Source organism: Pocillopora verrucosa, chromosome 1 (genome assembly GCF_036669915.1).
Source record: "Pocillopora verrucosa isolate sample1 chromosome 1, ASM3666991v2, whole genome shotgun sequence".
In the NCBI taxonomy this organism is placed as follows: Eukaryota; Metazoa; Cnidaria; class Anthozoa; order Scleractinia; family Pocilloporidae; genus Pocillopora; species Pocillopora verrucosa.
Genome location: NC_089312.1, coordinates 32,012,190 through 32,024,132, shown reverse-complemented (window position 1 = coordinate 32,024,132; position 11,943 = coordinate 32,012,190). Strand labels below are relative to the sequence as shown.

At 38.4% G+C, this 11,943-nt stretch overlaps 1 pseudogene; it reads right to left on the bottom strand.

Annotated features, from left to right (window-relative positions):
• Positions 1-6,834: 6,834 nt before the first annotated feature.
• Positions 6,835-10,043, bottom strand: LOC136276938 (peroxidasin homolog; annotated as a pseudogene).
• Between the last annotated feature and the right edge of the window lie 1,900 nt (positions 10,044-11,943).

Below are 11,943 nucleotides of genomic sequence, written 5' to 3'. Positions count from 1 at the left end.
TGCTCTGGCATTCTCGGAACTCGTTCAGCTTATCAATATAAGCAAACATAAGTCCGGAGCATATGTGTCATGTGGGCTGAGAATCAACCCACTCTTTGCACGCTTGAGGTAGAGTTCTTATGATTTCGAAGACGTATATTTTTTTCTAAGATATATATAAAGCGCTATTTCTCCTCTCTCCGTAAGGACTGGACATTAAAAAGTAGTGAAAGACGTAAATCTCCTTAATTGGAATTCAACACTCTGATTCCAACCTTTCCGTTTGGACGAAAAGCTCCCGTTTCCGGGGATCGTTTTCCCCAATGCTCTTCCTTTCTAGCTCATTCATGCTGGAAGCAACGAATGAGATATTGTGGTGAAGCAGATGTTGACGGAAGTTGTCGATTGTGGACGGAAGTTGTATTCCGTAGACGGAAGTTGCATTGTGGACCGTGAAGGGAAGTAGTCTCGCGTGCTACTCCCCGCCCCCACTTAGTGAAAGTCAAAATCAATTTCGATGAAGCTCAAAAACTCACATGGAAAGAAATAAAATGTTTGTATGGTTTAATAAAAATAATAACCTCAAATCACGTTTCCGAACTTCTACAAATACAACTTGTATCGAGTAGCCGAAATGTTCACACCTAATTTCTATATAGAAAAGCGAAGCGTTGCTTTCGTGACTGGCCATTTGTTTACTTTTCCGGTAGTTTTATCCCTCATCTGTTTGGTGACTACGCAAATATTAATATGCGAAAATCAGACTGCATGAAGGCTTGAAATTCTATTAAGAACAATTGTGGCCGCTTTGTTAAAAATCAAATGCAGTGACCACTTTGTTAAAAACAAGAGATATCATAAATCGGGCAAGGAATATTTCATAATAGTGCAAATGATGGTGAAAGATGAGGGCTACTAATGTCTTGCTGTTAGAGCAACATTTGATACCTGATTATGACCACCGGCCCACCCCCCGCCCCACAAACACATACACACACCAACAAAAAGGACACTGTCTGCCTAATGACCTCTACTCATCCCACCTCCAGCCCACACAACGGCTTTTTTCCAATTCCCATTGCGAAGAATGCACACGTTTTCTTATCACACAACTGCCCCCAAAATAAAAGAAATTTATTCTATAAGTCTTAAAAAATCACATAAACTGAATTCAACTGTATTCAGCAAGTCCAAGAAATCAATATAAACTTAAGCCATGATATGAATGAGCTGGCTCCAAGAGCCTTTTGATTGCTTTTGCTTTGTTTTGTTTTTTTTCCCTTTCCATTGACAAATAAGAATGTTTTTTCTGCTTCACTAAAAGTATTTTTAGCACGATTCTTTCTTGCTCGTGTCCAACCTTCCCCTTTATATTTCAAAGGGTTGAAATCTCTGGCCCCATAACTCTATACTTGAGAGGCTATCTCATCAGATATTTGACAATGTTTCATACAAGATTTAGAGGGAGTTACTAGTTTTCGAGCTAAGCTCGAGAAGACACTCACGTAACTTCCTTGGTTCTTTCTAAATGCTTCGTAACTTATCTATTTCTTGTAGAATGCTTAGTCAAGACCCATTCCATTCCAGCCGTGGAATTGCATATCTTGAAATAGACACGATTGACTGCTCATCGCTTCCGCTTCGTTTCCGTTTCCTTCAGCGGTAAGTATCGTCGATCATTTACCAAATTTCTTAGTCTGACAATTTAAGCCTTTTCACGGTTTTTGCTTCTTGGCCGAGAAAGCCTTTTCTCACCGTAAAAGGGTATTTTCACCGTTGGTTGACAAGTAAGCTTATAGATGTCAACAAACAATGATTTTATCATCACATTATCCGACCCGAAAGTGATTGTTTGGAGAAATGTCACAAGCTTGGGGCATTTGGGAATTATTGGTTCACGTGATGGCTCACCATTGAGTCTACGTGGCTCAATGGTAGAGCTTCCGAGCATGGAATCTGAAGGTGTGAGTTTCGATCCTCTCTTTATTAATAATGTTGTTCTGTCGAAAGAGGGAACTCTCTTAGGCGATCAAATAACCATTTGATAACCATCTAATAACCATTTTCAGAGTGACACATTAGTAATGACTGACAATTCGACAAAATAGGCGGAAGTCCTCATCAAAGTCAATTGACTCTGATAACAATGATGATGACAGTCTTCTCTGGATTACTCTTGCCCAGACGACCAGTTTACACGATCAGAAAGTTATTTTTGGGTTCACACAATTTACTGTGGAACTAAAATATTTCACCAATAATGGTCAAATACAGTGTTCCCCTATTAATTTCTCCACCTTTGGTGCATTGTCTAATATTACGCCTTCACTGCTCAGTTCAACCTTACTCCGAATTACCGTATTTTCTTGTATAAATTGCGTGAACTTCATTTTCGCTTTAATCGATTGTTCGCACCTTTGGTCCTGGTTTTATCCGCCACTTTCTTCACCGTATGCCATTTGCTTTTCTGGTCGATCAGATGTCTTAATCAAGTCATAGGGTCGAAAAGTTCATTTCGAAAGCTCAAAGAAAATTTCACTGGTCTGATTTTCATTTCTGATGTTCTGGAAGCGCGGGTAACATCTTTAGGATCTAAATATCTCCAATTAATCATTCTTGTTCAGTTGTATCCATAAATTCCTTTTCAAGAAAGTTGTATGCTTTATTTATGATCGTGCAACGGAGTTAATTTTCATAGTTGTTTTTGTCGACTTACTTGCAATATTTTCAATGTTCGGTGGGTACTTAGCCGTTTCGTTTGCATTTCGGCTACAAATATTTCTACAAATAGTTTTCTCTCATTTGATTATCGTCATTGCGTTGTCAGTGTTGGGAATTCTTAAATACCAACGACAGCCACACTTGTTGATTAAAAAGAATGTTATAACTTACTGAAATGCTCTGAATCGACCTCATCACTGTAATCCAGAATTGACAAATAGAAATTTAGTGACATCAACAGTAGTCCTTCAATCAAAAGCGTAAATTCCTTGATATACATGAGAAGTTCAGAAAACAAATCAGTGTTCTCTCAGGAAATATGTGAACGCGCTCTTTCACCATCACACCCTTTCTTTCATTGTTCCTCGTTTTGTCCGCCTCTCTTCTCGCCGTTTGAATTCTGCAGGTCTGATTTTCATTTCTGTTGTTTTGGGAGTGCGAGTAGGATCGTCAAGATCTAATTTTCCCCAATGAATTTTTCCGTTTTCTTTGCTTTCATAAATTCCGTTTAGATTTGAACGAATAGCACAGTACTTCCGGGAACCACCAGCTTTCCCCTACTTTTTCAGGACAGATGGAATGCTTTTGATCCCAGGTTCTAAACTTTGAGCCATTATGATCACGGAGAGAATCGCTGACAGTCGCATCTGTTAAGAAAGTAAGATCCACTCATAAATTATTTGAAACTTGTGCGCAATTTTTGTCAAGATGAAAAAAAAATGGGAAAAAAGATTTTTTAATCTCGAGAAGATAAGTGTGAAAAAAAAGGGAAAAGAAAAATGTGAATCTGAGCATTGCGACATTGAGCTTTAATACTTGCATTACAGGTCAGATTTTCAGACCCTTAGCTGAGTCAGGGACTCGTTAAAGGAATACTACACGAAATCTATTCATTAGTGTAACACGCACATATACATGCGGTAATATGCTCACAAAGTGCTTAGTCTAGACGAAAACGTATACAAGAAAAAATAGTCGAGGTGATTTATTGTTAAAAAGCTTATATGAGGCTTACTTCGATAGTAACGAGGGCTATAACTGAGCTCTTCAGTGTAGTCATTTTGTTGATACTCGATGGACCAAATTCATCTTCTTTACCCTCTGGCTTTGATTTCAAGACCGGGAAAACCAGTCAAGTCCCGAGAGCTAGAGATCTTAATCGTTTTGTCTGTCGACTGATAGGTACTACAATCATTTTCTTTTTCCCCAGAAAGTCGTATCCTTTTGCTTCACTGTTTCATTTATTGTCACGCAACGAAGCTACTTGTCAATAATTATTGCTTTTACTGACTTATTTGCCAAATTGCCAATGTTCAGCTGGTACTCAGCCGTTTCGCTCGCAATTCCAAACCATTTATATTCAGCGTAAACAATTGTTTTAGAATCGACCCCCAGATCCACTCTAAGCCTGTTGTTTTTATTCTTTTTAGTCAGCCGAAGGATCTTATCCAGTCCAAGCCAAAATTCACCATCGAGGAAACTTCCAAAACCATGTTTGTAGTCAGCCCAACTGCGGTTAAAATCAACGGAACCAGTTAGTCTTCTCTGGAACATTGTCCAGCCTCCACCGTCTGTTGTCTGGTCACAGTATACATCAAAGGCTTGTGAGTTGTCAGGTTTGATTGTATAAATACCATTAATTCTCTGACCAGATCTGTGCAGCTCAGCACAATTCTTAACTGTTGAATAAAAATACGAAAGTTTCGTCAACAAAGTTGCACGTAAATGAGCAGAATGGAAATAAAAAAGCCGAGGATCGTAGATGAGAAAGGAATCTGACTTCCGTCGACCACATCCTATGCCTCTGTGTGACGATTGTCTTTGAGTCAATTTTGATTTGCCTTAGTTTTAGTGCACAACCTCGCACATGTATGATTTGTCTACACAGCCTGCAACTGATGAAATTGATGCAGAGAAATCGAACTAGTGGTAATTTAGCTCTTCATCACTATGGTGTAAGAAGGTAATCTTACTTACATGTACACGTTGAAGATGAGATTAGAATCACCAACAGTATTGGCCCGAACAGCCAATTAGAAACTCTGAAAAGGGAATTCATCTTATATAATGTGAAGCTCTCTCTTGCTTTAAGCAACGAAAGGTTATAATATGTAACAGTGAGGGACTGAAGAAACACCGTCATTTATAGTCTGGATTGGAATTGATTAGCTATTTAGGCCATTGCTGCAAAAGCTATGAAAAAAGCTACGAGAAAAACAGCTATTTTTGTGGGTGAACGAACTTAGTAAACATCACAACTCAGTGAAAGAGTATTCAGAATTGTCTGGGTCGACCACACACCTTTCCGTGGGCGATGGGCAGTGGCTTTCGCGAATTACCGGTAGGAAGAATGAAACATCTTACGAGAAAAATTTATCTCAATTTGATCCCCACAATCAATTAGCGTTTGAAACTCTGACCATCACCAAAAAGTTGTGCATTGTCGGTTATGTAATGTTTAAAAAACGAGCAGGAGTGTTTTATCGGGTTTAAAACCACGAGGCGTAGCCGAGTGGTTTTTGACCCGATAAAACACGTGCTGCGAGTTTTTTGAGCGGCTTCAAAAACATTCTTGGAAAAGCGTGTGTCAAAAGAGTTCATAACAATTATGCTTTTGTGAACGTTATAAATTAGCATACGAGAAAAACAGATTTCAGTTTCAGATGATGTATTGTCTAATATGCCTTTACCAGATTACTGTACTAATGGAATAGAGAATTTTTCCAGATGTGTATTTCACAACTGTACTATTAATTTGGTGCAAAAGTAAATTTACTGTGTGAAATTTGTTGAAAGAACATTAAATATGTTCCCACCATTTGTTGTGTCAGTTTCTGTGTTGATAGTTAATTAATATTCATAAGTCACGTGCAGTGTCTCTATATCTGATAAAACACCGCATACTAATAAGGATGAGGTTTATCGATATAAAGTCACTGCACGCGATGTATTATCTACCATTTGATAGGTTAATGGGCTTATGAATTATTAATGCGTTTTTGAATGTCGAAAGAATATTTCGTATTAAAAGTCACAAGGGCAATTGTTAGCAGACAGAAGTTTGGATAACTTGAGCTAAAAAATATTATTTCTTCCTGACAAAAAAACACACAAGGGTAATAAGGGTAGTAATAATTGCTCCATTTTTCGTTCCATGATAACACTCTATACAAGTTGGGAATTTTTTTCCGAGGTCGTTTCCTCACACATAAACTAGACCTACAATTCATAAATATGTAGCAACTGCTTCACTCTTTCTTTTTATGAACATCATCCTTGAGCGCACGAGTAAGTGTGCTATTAAGTTCATCAAAGTGCTACCCACGCGAAGATTACTTTTTTCATAGAGAATTTACATGAAATACTAAAGATCAGAAAGAGGAAATAAAGGTATTCTTTATTAAAGACCCTAATACTTATCGGCTTTTGTAGCCATCTTTAGATCAAAAGAAAAGTTGTGCAGAGTCGAACGCAGACTTCAGACAAAATTGTGTCATTTATCAAAACCATTACACATATCAGGTTGGGACTATTGCGTGCAAATGTGTTGTTACTGTCTGTTAATTTGCCGGGATAAATTAATTTGACCCACCTACAAAACGGAAGTAAATTAAAACCCTCAAGGTGCTCGTAATTCAATTAAAGCTATAAAAAGGTCCAAAAGAGATGGAGAACATTATGGGGAAGTTCTTTATGACAGTGGTCGACTTCCGGGACTTTTAAACATCAAAACAGCCCAACAAGAAGCTGGATAATTTCTCCCGCTAAACATATCTTAGTTTTATTTTCTTGAAAAAAAGAACAAACACACAAACAAACATACAAAAAAACCAATTTATGTTGCATGGCTTGGTGATTCGCGTGTTTCACTTTCGTATGGGGTTGGGCATGATTTCCGCCGTTGTTTCTAGAAGAGGAACCGGAGTGTGGGCTCGAACAATACTTAATGACCCAGCTTATCATATCCGGAATGTTTCATTATTTAGTCCGCAAGAATGATGACATCTTGCTTAACGGGATATAAGGGTAGTAATAATTGCTATATGCAGAGTTGTTTTATTCGTGTCAGACTGGATTTCGTTTTCTTTCTCCCAACAGAGAGGCGGTAGCCGCACCCCTCGCTTGCCAGTACAATTAGACCAGTGACTGACTCTCTGATTTTTGGAGGAGGCTCATGGATATGGACTTGCTGATCTGTGAGAGGCAAATAGGAAGTAGTTAAATAAAAAGTTAAAGAGACTAGCAGTGATTTTAATGGTTGAAGGCCCATGCTAACTAAAGGAAGCAAAAAGTGTCGTCTAATTATGTGTAATTACTGTTATTTCTGTTTGAAGGCAATAGATTTTCAGGGGCTGGAGCATCAAATTGCGTGACGAGCCCTTTTCATATAAATGGGGAATCAGAGTTTTTGAAAACACCTTTAAAAGACGTCGATCCCACAAAAATGCACCAACTGCAAAAACAGATGCAGATACTACGAAAGCGATCGCAGTCAGCTGAAAAATTGACAACCAGTCCTTCTTGCTAGTGTTCGTGATTCAGATTTCAGATCTGGAAAAAGAATATAATCAGCTTATAACAAAGCTATTAATTCTAAAAAACTTCAATTACTTTGCTTCTGTTCAGCTCTTTTTAAGTCAGCAACTTCTGATCAGGAAATTCTGCCCATCTCAGGCACAGAGGACGTCCCTGGCAATTTGATAAGTTTTCACAAGGACAGAGAGTTAAAAGACGCGTTTATATAGGGAAGTAACCATTGTGGTCAGACACAATAAACGTAAGTAAGGCAGACTTTAGAAGTGCCTTAGACTATCGACGTTGCCGCCACAGTTGAGCCTATTTTCTTTTATACTTACTCTTAATGCATCTATTTGATCAAAATTTGTAGAATGTTGATGTCTGTGTCGAAACATTAGTTTAAATACATACAGCTAAGAAGGCAAGATAGTGACCTCTGTGTCACACAAAAGCTAAATCCATGATTTTATTACCTAAATCATTCACATGTAAGTTGACCTCGATTGATGCCTTTTCCCCTGCTATGTTAGTTGCAGCACACTGATATTTGCCCCCATCCTCCTTCTTTACTGTTTCTATAAACAGTTGGTAATGAGTGGTTTGGTCACGTCGATCTCGAGTGATCATTGTCTTTGAAGTAGATTGGACATCATATGAATTGTTGTTCTTGATCCACATGACGGTTGACTGAGGATGACCAGTGGTAATACAATTCAAAGTAACGTCAGAACCGATGACAACACTTATGTTCCACCGATCTTTAACAACTTGAGTTACAGTTTGAGTGCCTGATGGGTGGAAGTTGGTCCCAGGGGTGGATTGCGTTGAATGCCGATCATTGCCCCCTGTACATGAGATGCTCGGCATGGGATAACTCTTGGCGGTGCAGATAAAAGTTACATTAAAACCGACAACAGCGCTTTGGTTTGTGAGATCTTCCACATTTTGAATAGGTTGGAGGTCTGAGGAATGACAATGAGGCAATTATTGTTGCTATGATAGCTGCAGGTTCCCAAACTCTCTTGCAAATAGACTAGAAGGAAGGAAGACACGCCTAAGGAGAGGCTTAAGGCAATTAAATAGCTGGAAACGAGTCCTTCCTATTTCCAAAGGTAGTTGGTAATTGACCAATCAGCAGTTATTTCTCATATTTTAAAGCAGGAACGATCATAAGTTGTTGCTGTCATTAAATTTCCCTTTCAAGTCAATTTATGCCTTTCTCTTCAATTTTTTGTCTTTTCTTTTCATTTTGTACGGTGATTTTTTCTCCATCTCACTATACTAATATTCTGTTAGTCACTTCAGGTTGAAGGTAATTTTGTTTCATAACCTTCCTTTTGACGAGGAAAAGTTATAAAGCTTTTCGGATAAATCATCTGCACAGTTTTAAGAATAAATTGTCATTTTCAGGCGCAAAAAATGAATGCCTCTTACCTAAATCCTCTGTGAATAAGGAAGACACTCTTGATACCCTTACTCCGGCGCTGTTATTAGCCACGCAGTGGTATTTGCCACTGTCTTCCATCTTAGTTCCTGTTAACAAGAGCTGACTGCGAACGGTTTTGTTGTCTAACAAAATAACCTTCTCCTCTACCCTTGGGTTGGTTTGTCAAGCATATGGATCATCGTTCTTCACCCAAGAGATGGTTGGCCTGGGATAACCGGTGGCAGTACAATTGAAAATTCGCTGGAATTGATAAAAGCACTTTGGTTCTTTGGATATTCAATAATTTGAATGTTTTGGGCTCCTGTAGAACAAAAGTGAGACAGTCATTAAAGTTTACTTTTGTGAGAACAAAGATATATAAAGGATTTTCAACATTGAAGGTTGTTAAGGGTTGGTTCAAGTGAAGACAGGTGTCTAGACCCCCCTAACACTCGTTCTGTTGTATCGTCAACAGCTTGCGTAATACATAAGAAAAGGTCAGACATTCAGTTATTAGACACTGAGATCAAGAGCGATCAAACTTTATGTAGCCATAATTTTTTTTACAATATTCCGTAAACAAAGAATTAAAATGTTGTGGCTTAAAGATCGTTAACAACACCCAAGAAACTTACAGCTAATAATAAAAATCTCATTTTGACATGACGTGATGGACTGCTGATAGAGTTGTTTCTTTTCTTTCTTTGGTTTTTTTTACTCGACCCGTCTTACTCAAATATTTTTCATGATCTTTGTCCCGCTTTGTTATTTACCTTCAGGACGAATTTCGACTGATTCTCTCCTGCAGTGTGCACGATAACCATTTTCTGCTTCACACGTGTAGCTTCCAAGTTGATTTGCCGTTAGTTTTTCGATCATTAATGTGCATCTATATTTTAACACCATGTGTCTACCTTGTACACATCTGTATCCAGTTTGCTTGTCCTGTGGATCGTACCACTGAATATACTCGGTCCATCGATCGTAATATCCTGCATCAATACTCCTGGGCTGCGCCGTACAAGTCAAGTTAACCGCAGTACCTACAGATAGTTCGTGCCTTGGTGGATTTATGGAAATCTCTACATCAGGTATTACTGGAGGAGGGAGAAGGATAGTCTATTAATATATGTAACATAAAGAGTTTGGCAGCGGCCATTCTGAGCTTAAAAAGATAGATTGCCAGTCCGAGAAAAACCCAAAATACCTCCACTACTTACTGGCCATGGTCAGTTTAGTGTTGCAATTCATGCCTGTGGCTTGAGGGAGATTCAAGAGACCGCTCGTCACTATAAGGACTACCAGAAAAGGTTTAGAAAGATCATCTGGCCAAGTATTGAATTCCATCAGTACACGTTGGCGAATATCTGTGAGTCTTGTTCAAATAGCCTGCAAGGAATATTGATCACGTAATAAAGAAAAAATGTAGCATTCTTAAACTAGTGAAATTTCATCGTCATGATCATAATCTATTTTTTTAACACAAGTGGTTGAGAAAAATTGCTGACGCCCGAGGAACGCAATAAAGGTCAAATCGTTGAAATTTTTTCAAAAACAAGGAAAGAACGAAAGAAAACCTAAAACAACGACAAAAAAAACATAGAATCGAATTGAGTCAAACTAAGTTGACTCTAATAACATGATTATGGTGAGCTAAGTTGATTATAGTAAATAGATTATAATCGCTCAGTTTGATACCTTTCTTTTTTAAGAATACCGTGCAGTTACATTACCAATATTTTTTATATCTTTTTGCTCTATTTTTGATTTTTCGAGTTAACATTTACTGTGTGTCAATTAAGAAATAAGCTTTGGACAGCCTTTGTAGTCTGGAAACACAGACAAGTTTGGGCGCTAATTGTACATGAGTTTGGCCTTTGTACTGGCAGCAGCATTAGAAACAGAAGCTTATGAAATACTACACCTTGACTTTTGGTGACTTGCTTATTGTGGTAGCTAGTCTTCCACAAAAACTCAGCGAATATCATTGAAAGAAAAACAGCAAAAAACTACAACTTTGACAATCATTAGGGTAGGGATTATTTGCTGTAAAAAGCCCTTAAGAAAAAGCTGACTGGCTATCAAGTGAATCTCAGTAAACCCAAATGTAGTTTTGACGGGTTTTGGCGCCCTTGTCGGTTTGTAATTAGCTTCGACGGCGATTTTCTTCTTTCATCTTCTCGTTCTTACTCAACAGATTAAGACGTCTTAATCGTCTATCAAAATACCCATTTATGGAAAGGTATGTCACGAGGTACCTGATAAGTGCATTAATGTTCTGAAAAACACTGACCCCAATTTTCTTTTTCGTTGTCAAATACTTGGTAAACAACGCAAACCACACTAAAAGATGCGTGGCATGCCACTACGTTAATTCTAACGATTCCATGTTAGGTCTCATACCACAGACTTAAAAACAAAATACGAACCAGGTAAGAACTGTCGAATTCTTAAAGCGAAGGAAGCCTAGAGTTAGTTTAGAGGAAAGATTTTGTTCAGCTCTGTCATGTGGGATTGAGGGTTAGTGTGCAGAGAGATGAAAGTTATAATCAATTGTCGCGTGTGAGCCGGGCTCTTACCTTGACTGTCCTTAGTGCTCCGGGAAAGTAGTGCTGAAGCTTCCTTGAATTACTGGTTTTATTCTCCAACCTACAAAAAGTATCATTTTTCGAGAAGTGGGCATGGAACGCTCTGGATAATTTCGGTTGTTTGTCAAGGATTACTACGTTACAATCCGGTAATTAAACCGTCAGGCAGCTTTTTCAGGCGCCAATCCACCACGTACATCGTAACTCAACGCTCCGGCTGTCTTTTTTATCAATTCCAAATCATAGCTTTTACTTTAAAATTTTGGGCGAATTAGCCTTCATTACAATGTAGTCTGGAGAGTAAGTGACATGGTGTTATGACAGGAATAAGAGCGATAGCAGAGCAAGCTTGAAATGGCAGAAATCGCCGGAAACTACGATGGACAAACAAGATGTGGGTAAGTTCTATTGATTTTTTTTTTTACATGCAAGCTTGAAATGGCAGAAATCGCCGGAAACTACGATGGACAAACAAGATGTGCGTAAGTTCTATTGATTTTTTTTTACATGTAGAATGTTCATATTTCGAAATATTTATCGCTGTAAATCGACCGCATTTCGCTCCCCATGCTATTCCTTGTAACGTGTTCAGATTCTCAAAGGTTCCTTTCGTAACTTAACACCGAGTCACAACGAGACGCGAGCTTGGGCTGCCTGTGTTATCTGAAGTAAAAATTCAATGGTTATGTGGGACGGTCAACAAACAACTCA